Source organism: Phasianus colchicus, chromosome 14 (assembly GCF_987193195.1).
Source record: "Phasianus colchicus chromosome 14, bPhaCol1.hap1.1, whole genome shotgun sequence".
Taxonomy (NCBI): domain Eukaryota; kingdom Metazoa; phylum Chordata; class Aves; order Galliformes; family Phasianidae; genus Phasianus; species Phasianus colchicus.
In genome coordinates this window covers 12981296-13002059 of record NC_143449.1, presented here as the reverse complement: position 1 = coordinate 13002059, position 20764 = coordinate 12981296, and the positions used below count along the sequence as shown (strand labels likewise).

Genomic DNA, 20764 nt, shown 5'->3' with positions numbered 1-20764 from the left:
AAGAGCCTTTTTCGATGTCTAACCATCCTCTTTGTGAAGAATCTTCTCTTAGTGTTAAGGTTGGGATTAAATCATTAATATCACTGAACCATTATCTTAAAAACTCTGTTGTTTAGAAATGGACTGCTAAATGCATCTCTAAATACTAATACATTGGAGTATTTGCTAAGCTTCAGTGAGTTTCAATGGACGTTTATTGGTGTGAATTGAGAGTAAAACTGTAAGGAATTAGATTTAAAATAGATCTTTAATTGTATTCAATTAATAAACTAAATTTGTTACACTACATATCAAAGTAAATAAATATCTATTAAAACATCACAATGAAGCATCAAATGTATTTTCAGTGAGAATATGTTCATTTCTCTAATTTAAATAGAAAACTGAGAATTTGAAATTAGATTGGGAAATGAACTATTAGAAGTGATATAAGTGAGACAGTTAATTTTAATAATATCTTCTGCTAATTAAAAAAATGGATTTATCATTACAGTTGTGAAAGGTAGACCAACACATGAATGAATTTACTAAGACAAAAGGTAAATACTGTTATGTACTTGTAATCATTAATTTTATATGAGGTGGCTGTCAGTAACATCTGAATGCCTTTCTGCTTATCACTCTCACAATGATAGGTCCAGAGAATAGGAAAGAAGTTATAGATCATTTGGTCACAGGATTTTCAATCCAATTAAGTTTTATGTCTCAGAATCTCAAAGTCGTGCATCTCATAGAGCGAGTGTGCATGTTGTGCCATACATTCTTGCCAGCATTATTTTCCCTTTAGTTGTGTCATATTTTATGAGTCGTTGCACCTGGTAGATAATTATCATGTAGCTCATCCAGATTTTCCTATGTATCTTACCTTAATGATGCAGGAATCCTTTTACCTCTCCATATTGCACACATTTTGCTTTCCATTAATATCATTGGGGCTTAAATGTGAGTTTGGAAGGTAAACAGAGCAGAAAAACACACACCTGAAATTACTATTAATTACAAAGTAATAAAGCAAATCAGCCTGCTTACGTAATAGGATTCCACAGTTGCACAAACTTGTTCTTAATGGGCAAAAATTTCATTGTATAGGAAACAATAAACATATAGAGCCTTTACTATGTAGTACCTGATACTGAAGTTCATTTAGCATTATTAGTAAGTTGTAGTACTTCATGATAAGCACATGGCTCATTCATCTGCCTTTTTTATAGCAGTACAGCCTGGTCTAGTATTAAATGTGGACTTTGGTGGCCCTGCTTGTGGCAGGGGGATTGGAGATTCATGATCTTTGAGGTCCCTTCCAACCCTGCCCATTCTGTGATTCTGTGATACTTCTGCAAAGCTGCCCAAGTTAATTCTGATACAGGCCTGTGTGAAAACAGAAGAATTTCATTAAGAATACATTAAAAGGAAGCTATAGTGGTGAAAGTATTCCAGTAATGAATTTCCACAATTAATGGTCCAAATTAATGAAGATTTTAGTTCAGAAATGGAATAAGAGCCCCGGGAATACTTGCTCACTGATACCTAGCTTTCAGTTCCAGAAAAAAAAAAAAGAAAAAAAAAAAGAAAAAAAAAAAGAAGGTTTAATTTATGCCCTTTTCAATAGATTAATGTTATTTGGCATAATCTGTAAAGTTCTTTCATCTCTCTCATTCTTACATATAGCATCAGACCTGTGTGCTGAGAGCTACGGGAGGAAGTAGCAAGTAAAAGGAATAATGAATGCATTAGCCCTAGTTTTGGTTAAGTACCCTGTGCATCTGCAGATTCTGTTAGTTTCAGAAATTGGAGAAAGTGCTTGGATGGCAATATTTTTTCAGATGATTTTTATTTCGATGTTTAATATGCACAGCCTGTTTCAATACACCTGTATGCTGTAGACTGAAATGAATCTTTTATGAAAATGCATTTATTTTGCATTATCCCTGAATAAGGTTTACCATGTGAACACATTTCAGGTTTTTTTTTTTAAGCAGGAAAACAAATGCAGAGCAGTATATTTAAAGGAACTCCACATCTGGCTTGCATTATTGGAGTATAATGATAATATTGATGATAATATAGCATGTTTATCTTTTTTTTTGTCAGAAAGCTTATGAATAATGAGTTTAAATATAATTTATGTTTAAATTTTGGACAGAAATTGCAATAACCTATATGCGTTTTATGTTATCATATATACGACATACATGATATACAAAGCTTGCAAATATGTGATCTGTTTGGTCATAAAAGTTTTGTCTGCCTTTTCTTATCCAATTTACCTTCAGATGGTAAGGTTTAATACCTATGTTTATTAGAGCTGGTACACAGCTGGAGAGTCTTACCACTACAGGCATATGCTAAGTTTTATTAGAGCATTTTGGGGCCAATTTTTACTAATCCAAGAGAAGATTATTAATTATTTATATGCTGGACTATTTCTACTGGTGATGTAGGCTTTGAGGTATGTAGAACTGTATCAAACATCAGACCATGTTAGCAATGTCTCAATCAGGGTACGTCTCAGTAAAAATCTGCTGAGATATTGACTCTGCTATATTTAGTAACTTGTATGTACCTTTTTCCTTTTTTTTTTTTTTTAAAAATTAAATTTCTCATAATTATCTGCCAGGGTCTCAACTTCTAAATGTCACTGTTCTTTGAAAGAACTCAAGCCAATAATGTGTTTTACTTACTGTTTCTTTTATGGTATATGCAAGTATATATATATGTACACTTTCTTTCCTCTGGGTTCACTTCTAGCTCCTGGGTAAATAAGTAGCTTCACAGTACTTCTGTCACTTCTACTATGTGAGCTTCAGGCATTGCCATGCTCCTGGAAGGGATTAATCTGGCAAATTTCCCTGACAGACAACGTGACTATCATAGCAGAACGGGGACACAAGTTCCCCACCCTCAGCTTCTGGAGCCCCTTAGCCTTTCTCAAAGGAGAATAGTAGTAGTACGGCAAAAATATTAATGGTGTAGTTTTCTCAGGCTAATATATCCTTTTCCTCAGGAGGGATAATTACCACAAGTTCAGCTAGAGCATCGTGCCCTGTAATATACCCACGGAAATGTATCCACGAGTCTTTGTGGCTGGAGAAGGAAATGCTTTTCTGCTGGGGGAGTCGGATTTAACTGTGATATCAGGCAAAGCTAAATTGAGCTACTGAAAAGCAAGTTATTACTATAGTTCATTTGTTAGTGTTGTTCTAGATGCAAAGTTATTCGATATTTGTTCTTACTTAGAAATACCTGATATGTCCCCGGAATGTATATGCATGTATATTTATGTATGTAACAAAGACATACAAATATGATGTATGTATATGATGGATATATATTTATAAGCGTACATTGAAAAGAAATGAAAAGATTTATTGAATATAAGAGATATTTAATAAGATTTTTCTTAATTGAGAAAGAAAAAATAGCTATCTTATCTCTTTTACTATTTATTAGAGCAAACTGATGCTGTACCATTTATTCTCCATTTAGCACAATCTCTACTGAGAAAATGTACTTTGAGATATTTTCATTATTTCATATATGCAAAGAAAGAGCAATCAACTAATGTAAGAAGACTAACAACATTCAAATGCAACAACATATGACATTGGGAATGTTCCTCGAATGAAATTTAAGACAAAGCTCAGGACTCCACCTATCTTTCTGCATACATCACAGCACATGCCTCTTAATGTACAGCTGCTTTTGTCTGCAAATCTAAGTTAAATTTAGACACTTGCAAAGCTAAAAATGAACTCAGAACCAAAGTGACTATTGATTTAATTATCAAAACACAATCTTTCTTACCAGTTTATAGGGTATGAAGTGTTTATACTGAACTATATTAACAATATTGCTGTCAGGAGAAATGGTAATCACTGGTTCATTATTAATGTCAATTTTAATGTACCCTAATTTTGCAGAACCCTGACAATCTGGATTACAATACTTGATACCATGTGTCAACGTCAAGGAAATTTTTATTTATGTTTTACTTTCAGAACATGACCTAAAAAGGTCTGCAAGAGCAAGGGAAAGAAATGCAGGTATTCTTTGAAGCAAAAAGAAACCATTGGTGACTTATCTTTTGAGAAGAGTTGAGCACTGATGGTTTTTGCAAGAGAGTGTTTGTATTCATCAGAGACAGGCTTTTGTCTCAGAAATATACTGTTATTTCCTTTATCTCTTAACATTTCTAAATTTTCAAAAATTTTCATTTATTAGATGTTCATCTGTAGATATTATACCAGTCCCAGAGGCTGACCCATCAGGCTGCCCACACTCTAGAACAGCATGAGTTCTCTAGAATCCTTGTAATTTTACTTAGGATGCGACACACATGAGAATTAAAATTGAGATATAGGAACATATCTGTTGTGGATAGTAACTGTCCTGTTTGACCAATGCAGCCTGAATTGAAATGAGTTGTAAAGGATTAGAGATGTTCCATAGAACATGTACTAGATAGGAATGATTTGAGGTTAAATAGATCTATAGTGGGGGACTGTATTTGGGAGCTGGGAAGAAAGGGGTTTTAAGGATTAGGAATGAAAATCCTTGATTCCATGAAAAGTTATACTGGATTTTGTTTGATGAAAACTGTTAATTTAGCTGAGAATTATCGCTTCCATTTGAAGTAAAGTGAAAGCTTGAGGTATTTGAGAATTCTACGTTTTTGCCTCTTCCAGTAGTCATTAATTAGAGAATTCCTTACTAATTCTTAGATGAATCTAAGACTAGCATCACATGGAAACATGAAGTAGTATTCGTAAAGAAACTCTATTAAATATAGGGTTAACTGCAACTTCAGTATCTGGTCCTAATATGAATATTAAAAGTATCTAAAGAATATGGAACTGGGGGTGTTGATTGATGCTAGACTGAACATGAGCCAGCAGTATGCCCAGGTGGCCAAGAAGGCCAATGGCATCCTGGCTTGTATCAGAAATAGTGTGACCAGCAGGAACAGGGAAGTAATTGTCCCCCCGTACTCAGCACTGTGAGGCCGCAGCTCGAGTACTGTGTCCAGTTTTGGGCCCCTCGCTGTAAGAAAGACATCGAGGCCCTGGAGCGTGTTCAGAGAAGGGCAACTAAGCTGGTGAGGGGTTTGGAGCACAGGTCTTACAAGGAGCGGCTGAGGGAGCTGGGATTGTTCAGTCTAGAGAAGAGGAGGCTCAGGGGAGACCTTATTGCTCTCTATAACTACCTGAAGGGAGGTTGTAGCCAGCTGGGGGTCAGCCTCTTCTCTCGTGTGACTAGTGGTAGGACTAGAGGGAATGGCTTCAAGCTGTGCCAGGGATGGTTCAGGTTGGACGTTAGGAAATACTTCTTCTCTGAAAGGGTGGTCGGGTGCTGGAATGGGCTGCCCAGGGAGGTGGTGGAGTCACCGACCCTGGAGGTGTTCAAGGAACGTTTGGATGTTGTGTTGAGGGACATGGTTTAGCGAGAACCATTGGTGATGGGTGAATGGTTGGACTGGATGATCCTGTGGGTCTTTTCCAACCTTAGTGATTCTATGATTCTATATAGACAGAACATCTGAAATGATGTTTTTGTGCAAGCCCCTTGATGAGATAACTGAACAGTTGAATACTGTAATGTTTGCATCAGATTTAGGTAAACTTTAACATGGAGTTAGAGATAACAAATGGTATCTTAGAATAGAGTGTTTATATATACCTTATAGTAGCTGACCTTTATTTCTGCAGTATGATTTTCCTGTATTCAGTGTCATTGAAACTCAAGCTGTGGCTTTTTAATAACTCTTGTATGCTGAAATTTTACATTGTCCAATTAGAATAGGTTGATCTTAGGATATCTGCAGCTGTCCTTGAAGCTATAGTATATGTTGTGTACCTTAGGATGTTGCCCCAAATTGCTAAAAATACTATATGCAATCAGAATTACTAGTACTAAAATGACTATAAGATGCTTTGAGCATTAAATCCCTTATTAAGATTTTTTTTGTCAGATATTAGCTGACAAAAAGCTTATTATTGTTGATCAATTTTATCCTTAAAATAATAACTGAGATTGACCCAACTGTTAAATGGCTCTTGCTGAAAGTACACATTTTCTTTTACAGCAGTGCTGAAACACAGTGTTGTTTCTCTCATTCTCTTCTTATATTGACATCATCCAAAATCCAGTTTTGAATGTTTTCCAAGTATATATTATGTATTCCTGACAGTCAGAAGCTTTATGACAGTGGGATAATTAAGAGATGAAAGCTAACATTTTAAATGGATTTAGTATTTGAATTGGTTACAAAAATATGAGTATTTTTCAATGCAAAATGTCATTTTCTGAATTCTACCATTTTCCTACTATTTGTAAGTTTTAACATATTGTTTTAAATATATTTCTAAAACATATTTTTTAAAAAATTGAAGCTATTTCATGAGTTCTTAAATTTCTATATGAAATGTATGTATAATGGACATGTATTCCAGTATTTAATTTTATATGCAACTTATCTTAAAAGTTACTACAACACTTTGCAGGTTACTTTGGAATTAAATCCTATCTGTTAATACTGTTTCTTATGTTTATCTCTACCTAGCCACTCTGAAAATACTAGAAATAAGAGCTATATTTCAGGAATAACTCCAACACCAGATCATGTTTTTACTCTTACATATTAACTTGCTTAAATGCCATTTTGTGTTAACCTGGCTCTGTAAAAAGCCTGCTCTCTGTGTGATTCCTGGGGAAAGTTATTCTAGAAATCAACTCCACGTGTTTTCTACATTTATTTAATATGCTAATATATAAGTATTTTCTATCTATATCTGTTAACTTATTTAATAATATGCCTAATTCTTAATGCATGTAATTCATATACATAGTGTGTATTTACAACAATTTACATTGGAATTTGATGTTGTGTGACTACGTGTATGTTGCTAATTTTAATTTAATAGCCAAGGACTTACTGACCAAAACGAATTTTAACACACAAATGCTCAGATTTAACAAATAGTACTAGTTTGTTATTTTTCTCTAACCAGAGTTTTCTAAGTGATAAGTTTCTGTAGATCTACATACCAATAATGTACTCCATTTATTTCAGGCAAACTCCAAAAATAGCCTGCTACTTCTATAAATCTCACAAAACTAGAATAAGTTCAACAAAGGGCAGTTGCTTTACAGAATGTCTTGAAAGATATTTTGAAAGATACTTGAAAGGTACTCCCTTCTTCCTGCTCTGAATAGATGGCTGTAATTAAATAACCTAACCTTTAATTCAGAATGTTCCTATTTGTGTTGGTATGAAATGACTTGATACTTAGGAAAAATAAGTTTAAATTAAGGCATAAAATTTAGAAATGAAACTTTTTGCAGTCATTCTATTTATCCGAAATATAGCTGAAAATGCTAAATGTACTTTTCCTCAGTTTTCTAAAGAAATACAAATGCATCCTGTTTCTCATGATCAGTGAATTCTCAGTTTCATATGGTTCTACTCAAAACTCCAAATGGAACCAATGGTGGTTTTTAATCTTGCACTTGAGCGTTTATTATCATTAAGCCTGTAAACTATAATGGGTGTTATAGTTGGTACTCATTACAATTTTGAGAGAAATGTGAAAAAAATTAATCTCTGAATCTGAATAATTTGTTCTTGACTTCATTTACTAAAGTTACAAATGTAGAAAATTTTATTAATTGCCTTAATCACTGTATTATCACTCTGAGCAGTTTTGATAGAAGGGTGGAGGGATGAGCTAGTTGGTTTTCAGTCATATTTCATGGGCTGAATCACCATCCTCTTAGCAGGAACAGTTCTATTCAGTAGAGGTATTCCTGTTTTTCGCTGGGATTAGGTTGGGCTAGTTATGGCCTTGCTAGAGCCTTTATTTTACTTGTCTGATATTAGTGAGTTTCACTGTATTTTCTGATTTCTGAAGAGAACGCATGGTTTGCCTACTGTCATCTTTTTCCTTTTTCAGTTTGTTTAATACCTGCTTTTCTTTTATTCAGATGTTCACTGGAACAGGAAAGGAAAGGAGAGGATAGGAAAGAAGACAGTGCATCCAAGGAAAATCTGGAAAGAGTCATACAAGGTAAAGATATGAATTCTGATTTCCCCATTTATCAACATTTTAAGTTCAAGTCACTTGAGATTTTTTGCATTTTTTATTTTTTTCCAAAGCTTTATAATTAAAAAAAAAGAAAAAAGGGGAAAAAAAAAAAAAAAAAAAAAAAAAAAGCCCTGTTTTTCCACTATCTCTGCAAGAGATCTCTTTCAGGCCACTGTAGAGTGTAGGTGACAATAGTATATAGGCATAAGTTTAAATCTTAAAGTGCATAATATGTTTGCCTGAATGCAGGTACTCTTGAAGAGCTGTAATTGTCTTTCATTTCCAGCTGGTTTAAAACTGCACTGCATAATAAAATCACTGCTGCACAAGTGCAGCTGTACTGACCAAAGATGTCATTCTTGAAAGCTATGTTCACTTCAATAGGGAGTTTCTGCTCAAGAGCAAAAATCCTGGGGCAGTAAAAAAACAAGAGAAAAAATCTTTACTTTTAATTACCTTCAAAACAGGCTTCTCAAAGCTGCAGTTTTCCCAACAGCATACCCACTAAATATTTGACAAGAACAGCACAGACAAAAAAGGTTCTCTGACTGAGAGAAAAGCCCTAATGCAAGCTCATATAGAATTTTCCAGTAGCATTGTGTTGAATCTACACCAAAGCCACTTTCAGCTACGACAGTAATATATAGATTTTTGACAAGGAAGTAATTTTTGATGGAGGTGACAGTATCATATAGCTTTCCTGCTTTTATCAGCATAGCGATGAAGCTGTCTTCTATCAAGAAAAAAAAAAAGGAAAAATGCCAAGGGAAATAAAATCAACGAAGCAAACTTTTTATATTTAGACTGTTGAGCTGTATGCCCTTGTTGGGAAAATTTATGTCACTACAAGCTCCAGAAGCCTTTTTGCCAAAGCACAATTTTAAATGATAATGCAAAGGCTTTTGTGAGATTGCTCACAATTTACTCTAATAAAACCAGCTCCACTGTGAGTTTAACAAGTGCTTGTACTTTGTGTTAGGTAGCAGTACTGTAGAGACACCTTAGATTTTGACAGCTGGAATCTCACTGATATGGCTTTGTGGTTTTGCTTTGCTTTCTGGGATTGAACAGGGATTTGACAGAGAATGCAAGGGAAGGGATACACAAGAAGTTAATCCTGGGGGAACCTCTGGCTACAGGCACTTTAGGAAAAGGGATTTGGGAGAAATTCAGTTGTAGATCCATATCTCATCTTTTCAACTTGTTCATCCTTTTAACTGAATCTTAAAGTAAATTAATTTTAATCCAGAAACTGAAATCAAAATCTTTCCCTGAATATAATCAGAAGTGCACTACAAATATTAATTTTATACAGATATTTTCTCAATTCGGTGATATGCAAGAGAAGGAAGAATTTTAGCTACAATAAACAGTACTAGGTGGAACTTTCCCTATCCATGTCCTCAGCCATCTGGATTCATTCTCTCATCTGATAATGAGCTGCCATCATTTATTCCTCTGGTAGATTTTCGGACCTGTTCTCAACCATACAATTGCCTGAAGACTCTACAAAGATAGCCTGGAAGATAGCAGCAAAGGCATTCTCATTACTTTAATGAGTTTCTGACCAGTGGTCCAGGCTACTGGCCCTGTATTTAATTAAAGTAGCGCAAGCTGTGTGTTCACCAAATGTCTAGGCAAAGGTCAACAATCTGTTCCAGGCTCCAGCACTGTTGTAATTGCCGTTAGGACTGGAGGGAGGCTCTACAAAGGACAGAAATACATCTCAACTGAGGGCTGTTTGGGTATGTTTTGTTCTGGTAACCTGAGCTGGCTGAAGCAGCTAACTGCCTTCTCCCATTACCTTTTATGGGATGTATTTAGTAATTCAGCTCTCTGAACCAGTTATTAGTTCACTTGTCAACATACTGGTGTCAGGAGTAGGACAAGACTGGGGCTTCATGGAAAAGGATGCAATAAGAAGAAAAGACAATTTCTGACTTGGGTTATTTTAATTATTTTATAATATTACTTAATTATATTATTTTTCTGTAGCGCAACACTATTAAAATCTTGATGCAAGTGTTTTGCTGTCCTCTGTTTCTCCAGCATTCCCCTGTTATGTCCTGAAAGCACAATTTGCCCTGGACATAGACATTATCTATGAAACTGAATTTGTTTAAAAGCATTATCTTCAATTTTTAAAGAGAATTGGCTATATGTTGAATGAAAATAGCTTTATAGAAAAGATTATTGTTTTGATATGGCACTTGAGGTTGTAGAAGGGGAGTAGTTAATGTATACTAGTGTAAAAAGTGGCATAGGTTTTATGATAAACATTTCTGAGGACCTAAATCACTTTGGCCTCAAGATGTTAATCTTACCAAACTCCAGAGCAAAAGTCAAATGTCAGGAAAATCTAAATAGATGTGTAGACTTTGAGTACTTTACTCAGTATACCCTTACATAGAAAGGAGCTTCCAAGTTAATAGCAAAGTTTTCCCTCAATGCTAATGTGAACAGAAATGATTTCAGAAGATTCAGCTGCCCAGAATTTCTTTTTCTTGAAGGAAATACCACTTATTTATCCTGCTTAGTTTACTATATATGTAAAAAATATAAAACATCTGGTTTTGAATCACATGTTGAAAACCAATAAGAATACGATGGAACAAATTCCTCTTTCTTACATTTATTGTGGATACAAGTAGAAAGCATCTTCCCTAAAGAAACTTGCTTCACAAAAGTACATAGGGAAAATTGGAATTTTATCTGTTTACAGTGATTGATATTAACTGCTTGGGGGATGCACTTCTAAAAGGCAATATAACTACATCTTCCCCTAATACTGAAGTGCTATTACATAGATCTGTTTCTAATGTGTTTGGGACTTTTTAATGCTATTCACTCTTAAGCTTTTCCTGTTTCATTGCTGCTGCTTGCCCCCTGCTGTTTTTGCTGCTGCTCTCTGAAAGAAAACTGCCTTTCTTTGATTTATTTTACGTATATATATCTATACTTGTATGCATGTATACACGTATAAATACATCTATGTAAGTGTGGAGTTTTTACTATGGAGTACTTGAAAATTTTGCAGTTTGTTTTGCAGTTCAAGTTTGTGGTGTCCTTTTACAATTTTTTTCCATTACTTCAAAAAAATTAGAGTTTGTCGGATTAAATATTCTGTTTTTCATATTTTTGAATGTCTTTTTCACATGGCATTTAGCCTGGGAGATGAGTGTTCTGAACAAAGTCTTTTTGTCAAATCCCTTGACAATTTTTTTTTATTATTTTTTTTTTTTTCCTCTTAACCTGATTTCATCTTTATGGGAGATGAAATTCCTGTGCACAATTGCATGTGTTAAAGGAGTGAGATCTACAAGACATTTACTGGTATGGTACACAAAAAATGCATTAAGGTTTGGACTTTAAACCTGCTAGAAGGAGGTGACTCATCTGTAAGTCACCTTATTTTGAGCTTGTGCCAAGACTCAATATTGCAAAATATAGCAAACAAGTTCAGCTGATGTCTGGAGACGCTCAGTGGGAGTACCGACTTTTAATTCTGGATTTCCTGTCTTTCGTGGATTTTAGTCTGACCACTTCTGTTATTTTAATGGAGACATTTCTATTTAATTTCCTTTGTTTCTTTTCAAACAATTAAAAAAACAGAAAAGGGTGATATTAATAATGTATTATGCCTGAGACTACTACAAATGTGATCAATGTTAATGGGAGCATTGAAAATCTTCTCTGAAGGTGAGAATTACCCTTTAAAGCTGCTGCAGATCATGATTTCCCTGAAAGCTAAATACAAAGCGTAGTGCACTGTGCTTCATTTGTTATCAGTGTCAAATTTGCTGTAGTCAACTTAGATCATCAACATTACAGACCTTTTTTCCTATTACAAAAAAGGTGTTCTGCCTATAAAAATAAATACATTAAAAAAAAATACCATTTCATGTTGTAGACACCTGTGGCTACAAAACTGCCTTTCAGAGGAAAGAACTGAAAAGTCCAAAAAATTATACTCTCAGGTTTTGCAATATTATGTAGTGTTAATTAACAGATATTCATTAAGTGTAAGAAAAGAGTATACCATCCATACAAGGTGTGATGCACTTCTGTATCTCAACAAACTGCACTACATTATAAGTCTTTCAAGATAGCAATTTCTCTCTCTTGAATGGCTACAATACTATTAGATTTTAAGAATTCCCATTGGAAGTCAACAGAAAGAACAAGAGTTTCATTGAGTTTAAAACATCAGATTGCACTCTGTGGTTCAAGTACATTATCTGTGTGTCTCTTCTTTGGCATCATTAAAGAGGTTTTCAGCCTCTCATTATCATCATTTTTCAAAATGAGAAGTGTAATGTGAATAACTCCATACGTAATAATCAGTTTTGAATTAAGAATGAAGTAGAAATATCATTTAATCATCCAAGGTGTCTTTCCTAGGAAAAGCCATCAGTTAAACTTACATAGTTCATATATCTCTTGGCCAGTGAAGTTTGCACTTGGATTTTGGAGGATTGCTTTCAAGTATGCCTCAGAATAGACTGACCTATCAGGGCATTTATACTAGTATCCAATATGCATCTTTAAAAGAATGAAAGAGGAAGAAGTTGCAAGTAGAAGTCTGTCCACATCAGAGTGGTAGAGAGCTTTGAAATGTTTTCTGCTAGTCAGCAATAGACTCTTCTATGATGAACTGTTAAATTTGGAGAAGTATTTCCTTCTGTTGACACAAATTTGCTAGGAGAAGCTTTCAGAAAGACTCCATGCAGGTCTTCGCAAGTGCCAAAGCATCTGCCTGGGGCATGTGTGTGTATAGCAGTACTGCAAAGGGCTAGAAGAAAGCAGTAGTACTAGCCTCATAGGTATCTGCCAAATCAGTATTTTCCTCCTGTTTACCATCCAGTGTATATAAAAATATTTTTATAGCCAAATGACTTCATGATATAGAAAAGCCCCGAAAGTTTATATTCATCTTCCAGTGTTGCAGTACTTTACAGGTTTTTGAAACAGGGTCCTATTTCATGGCCATCTCTTTTAATGAGGGCATTTTTTTCCAGGGCTGGGCTAGATGAGAATCTGAGACAGTGCAGCTGAGCAGCACTGAACAGTTTCCATTTGAAATGAGGCTGTTGACAAAAGTTTAAGGGAATTGAAATGAAGTCTGAAATATCCTTCCTGCCTTCACCATGGAAGCCCTAGGGTGCTACACACTGTGAAAGATTAGTAATTAGAGGCTCACCTTCTGTATACTAATGAAAGGCTCAGAACTAAGGCTCTTAACATTGAAGAGATTTCTACATCCTGCATTTTTTTACTCGGAGGTTTTTAGAAAAACTAACTCTGTCAGAGGGCATATCTAGCAAGTTATACTGAGAAAGTGACAGTATTGTTTAAACACAAAGTCAGGGTTTGAACGTGCACTGTGCAAATCGCTTCCAATGCACTTTGCAGTTAAGTCTGCATCAGCAGAGCTGTGCCAGTTGTGTTCAGTCCTGTGAGCTGTCAGGAGTGTAAAGCACTCCTGTGGAGTGCTAGTACTATCTGTAAAGATCATGTCTCATCTATCATGAGACAGAATTAGAAGATGATTGAACAACATTTCTTTAAACATGAGCTGACACAATTCCTCTCAGTTCCCATGAAATCACTGAATAGCTTTTCTTCACTGAATTTTTGTATTTTCTGCAGGATTTGATAACATTCAAAAAAGTCTCATATAGTACCTCTCTGGTATATATATGTTACAATTTGAACCTCTTCAGTTCTGCTTTGGCTGTTTTTCATGTGAAGAAAAAATAGATTAGTTGCTTAAAGAAAAAAGTCAGCCAGATGTCAGTCAACTTCATCTATTTATAATCTTTAGATATTTGTTGTGGGCTATTGTGAAATTTCTAGCCTTACTTCATCTTGACTTCTAATATACTGAAATATATTATTTCTCCTCACAAACGTTTATATAAACACTGTCATTTCAAGAGCTACATTTTCCAAAAGGAAGATTAAAAATAAACTTACCATGAAAGTGAATATTTTGATTGGAACATACATTTCTCCTTCTTGGGTGAGTGTTGTGGTCTCAGGTGGTGGGAAGATCTAATAGAGAAGACATCATAACAACACACAAATAGTCTTTGTTAAAAAGCCAACGTGTTTGTTGCCTTATAGAAGAACATTCCTCATGGTTATCTGCCTTCTGGTACATTCTGATACACCTCTTTGTGGAGAATGAGACCAGCTAAATATTGGTAGAAAAGCGGGATTACGTATTTTCCCTTAAGACCCACTAGCTGTTGTGACCACCTTTATTTTTCTTCTGGACACAATAAATACATGAACATAGAATAGGAAATATATTTTTATAACTCAAGTGGTGAACTAATTTTCCACTAAAAAGCAGAAAGCAAAATCCTAAGTCCTTTTGTTCTGCTGCTGAGTGCAGTAGAGAGGCATACCCCTTCTGCCTTGGGATAAATCTCAGGATTTTACTGTAGCCCAGTTTTAGCAGCTGCTTTGGAGATATAGCAAACAATTCACACTGTGCATGGGATGAGCAGTAATTCATCTAAAGGTGGCAAATCTGAGACGTGACAGGTATTAAAAAGGAAAGGCTAAGTGCAGTATCACATTTTTATTCTACTGTCTTTCCATACAGGTCAGGAGAGGCAATCCATTCATTCCCTCAGTACATCACCAAGTTAAATATATGCACAACCACTTTCAAAGCTACTCTTTCTCCTTTTTAATTTTATGTCAATCAGTGGTCATTGAGATAGTCTAAATCCTTCCAAAAGCAACTGTTCCTCTAAATTAAAATGCATCCTGTATTGTCTACTGTGACAGTGTCTCAGAAACCATTGTGGTGTGTGTTTTTAGTGCCTTTAATAGAAAACTTTATTTTCAGGGTAGCTGGTTTCTCTAGTCCTTTTCTCCGTAGTGTTAACTTCATTAGGTAGAGGTCCAGGTCATTTTCATTCATATTAATCACCTTTTCCCTGCCTCCCCCCAAAAAAACCCCTGTGAAAATTAATTTCATCCAAATCAGTTAGATGAAGGAGAATGAAAAGGACAATTTGTGTAAGCAGAAAATTAGCTGTGGTATTTTCTGAGTAAAAGGAGTTTGAAGATTAAAGGGCAAAGACTATATACCACTGAACTCTCCCTTTTCAGAAATAACACAAAACGTGGCAGGCTGATGAGTACTGAAGAGATCCAGGAAGAGAACTGAAATTAAAGCAAGCTCCAGGACTCATGCCAAAAGAAGAAAGATCTTTAGTGTTCTAAATAATATCGTCACCCTCTCAAGGACTCATAAGTATTTTCTTAAGGATCAGTCAGCCATTAAACATTTTTCTCTTGCCTTTCTTATGATCACAATCTAACTACTGATTTTAGCAATACCAGGCTCTGGAGAATAATCAAATTGTGAAAAGCTGTTTCTCATGAATCCAATCCAGGAAATTCTTAAGAGTTTTTGAGGAAATATCTCCTGTCCTAGTGAGATTCTGAAGTTGATTCAGAAGGGCTAAAGAAGCACTTCGCTGGTGTCCTAGACAGACCCCTGTCTTTGGAGCCTTCATCTGAAATGAGACCTGTAAATCAAAATTTAGGAAGGGCGTAATTACTATCACACTGAAGGCAACCATATGTGAGTTGTAATAGGATTTCCCTAACACTATAAATTATATTATATTATTACCTCAGAACAAAGTCCACGAAGAACTTTGCAGGAAGAATCAAAATTGATTTATAAAATCTGTAATTAAAATGTTGAGGATTAAATCAGTGCTTGAGGTCCTCTATGATTGCATGATCTTTCTCTTAGATATTTCTCTTACTTTTTTATATGATATCTTATTACTCTTCTATTTCCTTAAATATGGTTGTTGAAAAGAGAAAAAAAGAATTGTAAGTCATTAATTTCTTCTGTCTTCCTTGATTTTCCCCTTAACACTTGTGTAAAATTAGGGGTCATTTAAATTGTCTTCTCCCTGAAATTTTCAAAAAGTCATTATAAATGGTAGATACAGTAAACTTAAAAAAAAAAAAAAAAAAAAAAGTTTATATATCAGCTCGTAAAAAAAAAATATATATATATATATATATATATAGTATAGATTGTATGGCATTGTTAGTTATAAAGTTTATAGAAAGAACCTGGAGGAAGAGTTAGGAAGAATATTAACATTTTTGAGATGATTCTGAACTTCAGGCATACCACTCTGCTTGTTTTGTCCTTCAATTTAGTACTGTGATGAACTGATAAAGTCTTAATATACGTGCCCAGAGAGGTTGTGGATGCCCTGTCCCTGGAGGTGTTCAAAGACAGGTTGGATGGGGGCCTGGGCAGCCTGGTTTAGCATTAAATGTGGAGGTTGGTGGCTCTGCCTGTGGCAAGGGGCTTGGATCTTGATGATCCTTGGGGTTTCCTCCAACCTAAGCGATTCTATGATTCTATGATGAGGAACAGTATAAGGTAACATGCAAAATCTCTGTATCTCTGCACAGGATTTTCTGGTGAGTTTAAAATTGCGCCTCAGTTCTGTTTTTAAGTGTATAAGTTTTTACTGATCATTGTTTATTGTCCTTAAGAAATTTTCAGGAAATCATTTAATGTACAGAGCCCCAGATGGAATGCCCTTCTCATTGCTTAGTGCTACCCCCTTACTTATCATAGGCAGAACCATCCCTCACACCCTGAGCTTGAGTCAAATAGAATCTAAGCTACTTTTGAGCTGAACAGCTTTCTAAACTGGGGGCTCCAAAGTCATTAAGTGAAATAGAAAACATGGAGATTTTAGGATTACTGAGTGTTAGTAATTTCAGGAGTACCTACCCATCTTCAGTGCACGCTATGTAATGCAGATATTTGGAAATTCTATTTTGATGGGTGCATAACAGCCTTCAAGCATGTCAGGGAATTTGAATCACAGGGCTCTGTCATCTATACCTTTGAGAACACAATGACTTCTATTAATGATGTAAAAATGGATAGAATGCAGTAAACTGTTCTTGCTGGTTTTGCATATGGCTAGTTATTTCTGTGCTTCCCTCCCTTTTATTCTTCACTGCAGCCAGAACCTTTCCAAAGGGATAAAAGGGCTGGTGAGTGGCATCTTGTGGCTCTCAGCTTTACCACATGAGTGACTCAAACTTTAGGAATGTTAGTGCCCTAACAGTTGGCAGTCTCCCAACTCAAAGACTGAGCAATTTAGTATAATAGACTGAGCAGCCTCAGCTACCATTGTGTCTGGGATTTTGTCTGAACTGTTAAATCTAGGACTTTCTGTTGGCAGTGTATGCTGCTGCTACTGCCTCTGGGTCAGCCATGCGCACGAGTGATTTGTATAAACCACACTTTACAAGCTTGAAATGAGTTGTGGTCCTGCAAGATTAGAACAGATGAGTGCAGTTCTGCATAGATGTCATAGTGAACTACTTCTAAAAAATGCCCAGCATATATGCACCAGTGAAATTAAACAGGAAAAAAATACTCTTAAATAAAATGAGTTTCTATTGCTGCTCAGGTTACTATTCTATTTTTGCATGGAACAGAATTAGAGCAGAGTAACAATTGTCTTAATTAAAGAACTTTACGAATATGTTGTCAGTGGTAAACTTCCGTCATTCATCTTTACTAAAAGTATAGAGTATTTCTGTCAATGCTGTTTAAATGGACTATGAACTAGAGTCATTGTATCATGGAACATGACTCTGGTCATGAATGTGATTAACTGTAGTCTTTTCAAAGGTAAAATATTGTTGGGAAGAGGGCAAAACCATCCCTCTACCTGCTTCAGCCTCATGTCCATATCAAAAAGATAGAAAGAACAATACATCCTGGGTTATTCAAACACGTAATGCAGGATCTAATCCTATAGTCCCAAACTACAATATTTTAATAGATTTAATCTGAGATTTTAGCAAATCTACTTTTGCATTAACAGATTCACAAAGTTAGACTGCTGCCATGAGTCTGCTCTTTCTATCATCTTTCACTTCTACATCATCTATTTTTTTTTATTTTACAGTGGGTTTATTTTACAGTGGATTTTGGTAAAGAACATAGCCATTTACAAATATTTAACACTATTTAGAACACTGTTCTAAAGTAAAACTGTTCAAAAATACTCCTTTAGAAATGGAAAGTTTTTGCTTTGTGTTTAGTTGTTTGCTTCTGTTTTGTTTTATTTCTTTTTTTCTCATGAGATGTTCTGCACAGAATTGTTTTTATAAATCAAGCAGCAAACCCAAGTGTTGTTTTCAGTGTAACTAAGCCATCATCTAGCCTTCCTGTAAACTGTAAGGAGATGAATAGAGTTTTGAAAATGTTATATTCCCTATCCAGTGCATCTAAAGGAGTACTTATATTTAAATTTTGTTTCATCCTCTTAGTATGAATTCATGTCATTACCAAATGGTAAACAAAAACAGATGTCAGGCTCACTTTAGAAAAAGTGGTGAGCTTGCAGTTACATATTGAAGTGAAATGCTTCTGAGAGCAGGGTTTTGATATACTTCAGTCCTTCTCTTTCAAATGGATATTTTTATCCTGGAAATATCTTTAGTGCCCTTAGCAGTACATAGAGGAAAGTAGCCAAAAAGTAAAAAAAAAATAATAATAATAATGGTGAAAATATCCAATCCATTAGGTTGAAGAACTTTCAGAAGGTCTGGCTATTTAAGGATATTTGTTTATTAAGAAAAAGAGAGAAAAGAACATCTGGCCATTAAAATAAGATGAACACACTATGGAATAAATTTATATAAATAAGCCTAGCTTAAGAAGCAGAACTGTTGTGTGCTTTGCTACTAAACAGATTTTGTGATAGTACTGCAAACTTGCCAAGATATTAAGTAAATGAAAGCCAACAATCAAGTCTTTAAGTATATACTTTAATGACATAAGAGTATTACAAGCTTACAGGGGAAGAAAGCTTATAAAAGCATTGACCTTCCCCCATACTCTGAAAGACATTTAGGTGAGATAAAATAAGAGTTCTTAACAATGTCAAAAGACAATACCTCAAAAGAAAAGAACAGTGTGAATACAAATATTCCAGCAGAAGTTTACAATACAGACTTTCATTATTTATATAATCATAATAGATGGCATTTTCTATTTGTCTACCAGGAAGTATGAGGCATCTTCATATACAAAAGGCACTGTATAAGAGCACAGTCAATGGAACAGTTTGTTATTTACCCTGGAAATAGCATTTTCCCCATTTTTAGGTGTAGAGACAAAGTGTTTACCTGTTTAATGGTATTTAGGAAAATGTCCTATTTTCCTGGATAACTGTTCTCAAGGGGAAATTAAACATAATGGTCAAAATTAAGTCCATGTCTGTCTCTTATGTCTAGGTCATTCTCCACCCCCTTGTGCTGTTATCTACACCACCGGTTTGTTACTGTATTGCTAAGCTCATTTTGGAATGAGGCAACTATTTCCTATGGAGGCAAGTCTCAGATGAAGTTTGGAAAATAGCTTATTTCAGCCTGATTTGGCTGGAAAAAAGAATTTGTCATAAATTTATTATTTTGCCGTTATTCTGTAAAATACCATTGTGGCAGATTATGACCAAGTCCTTACTTTGAACAGAAACCAAAAATCACACAAAAAATTATGCATCTTAGAGGCCTAGGAATGTGCTATACCTAAGGGACTCTAAGCCACTGCTGTGCAGTGTGCGTGGGACCAGGCTCTACACCGGAGTCTATCTTGAGTGATGTTATGCACTTCACAATTGTATCTCAGGTGTCTCTCTGTAAAGCAAAGAAATATAGCTTGAGGCATGGAAATTTAATGGGAGCATTATGTCTTTACCAGGACTGTGGTAGGTGCTGAGAACATAGTCACAAACACTGACTTATTTTGTTATCTGATGGGGTTATCTTCTCTAATAAAGGAATTTTTAAACAGTGGCAAGATGTATCTCTTTATATTGCATGGAGACAGTTATGGATTTGGATATGTAATTTACTTGTCATTTTTGACTCAGCCTCTCAGTTATGTTGCACTTCTTGCATATGTGCTTTTCCTTTGGACAAAAGAAATCATGTTATATGAAAAAAATAGCACGGTATTTGAAAGAATCACAGTTAAAAAAAAAGCAGTTTCTTTCATTAAAGAAATATTTGCCTTAAGGCAACTGATTAAGTGATGAAAACATTAAGCTTTGAATATTCCATACATACCACCTAAAATCACTGTTGATTTTATAAGCTTGGTAAGGGGCTAACAACTAATGAGAAAAATCTGGATAATCTGGATAATCCAAAGCTAGCAAATACTGAAATGAAGGTCTGCTAGATGCTCTGGTAGAATACACACAAAAGGGTGTACTGCAATTCTCTTATTAATTGAGAACAATGAAGGTTGCTTCCTATTATTTAAAACTGTTTAAATAACAAAATTAATAAACATATTTCAGTGCAAAGTCAGACTCCTACCCATCTTACTACACTTACTATGTATACTTATGTGAGTAGGTGAACTAAGCAACAACTGACAAAGGTTTTTGAGAAACTGAGCAATTGAATGGAAATATCTTATTTCATATAGAACTAGTAACATTCAGTTTCCTTGTTCTATTGTGTTCCATAATGCAAATTTATCTATCAAAGAGAGAAATGTAGTGCAATTAAAAAGTGATCAAGAAAGCAAACAAAAACTTCTTCTATCACATTACATCACTATCTCACCAAACATTTAAATTAGTCTT

At 35.0% G+C, this 20764-nt stretch overlaps 1 long non-coding RNA gene across 2 annotated transcripts; it reads right to left on the bottom strand.

Annotated features, from left to right (window-relative positions):
- Nucleotides 1-14056: 14056 nt before the first annotated feature.
- LOC149916027 (uncharacterized) lies at nucleotides 14057-20066 on the bottom strand. 2 transcript variants are annotated; one of them, XR_016471110.1, is made up of 5 exons: nucleotides 19698-20066; nucleotides 16876-16989; nucleotides 15739-15795; nucleotides 15441-15631; nucleotides 14057-14135 (listed from the first exon to the last, which is right to left on the bottom strand). It is a non-coding gene; the product is annotated as an uncharacterized LOC149916027 (long non-coding RNA). The 2 variants fall into 2 exon arrangements; XR_016471111.1 differs by lacking the exon at nucleotides 15739-15795.
- Nucleotides 20067-20764: the final 698 nt, after the last annotated feature.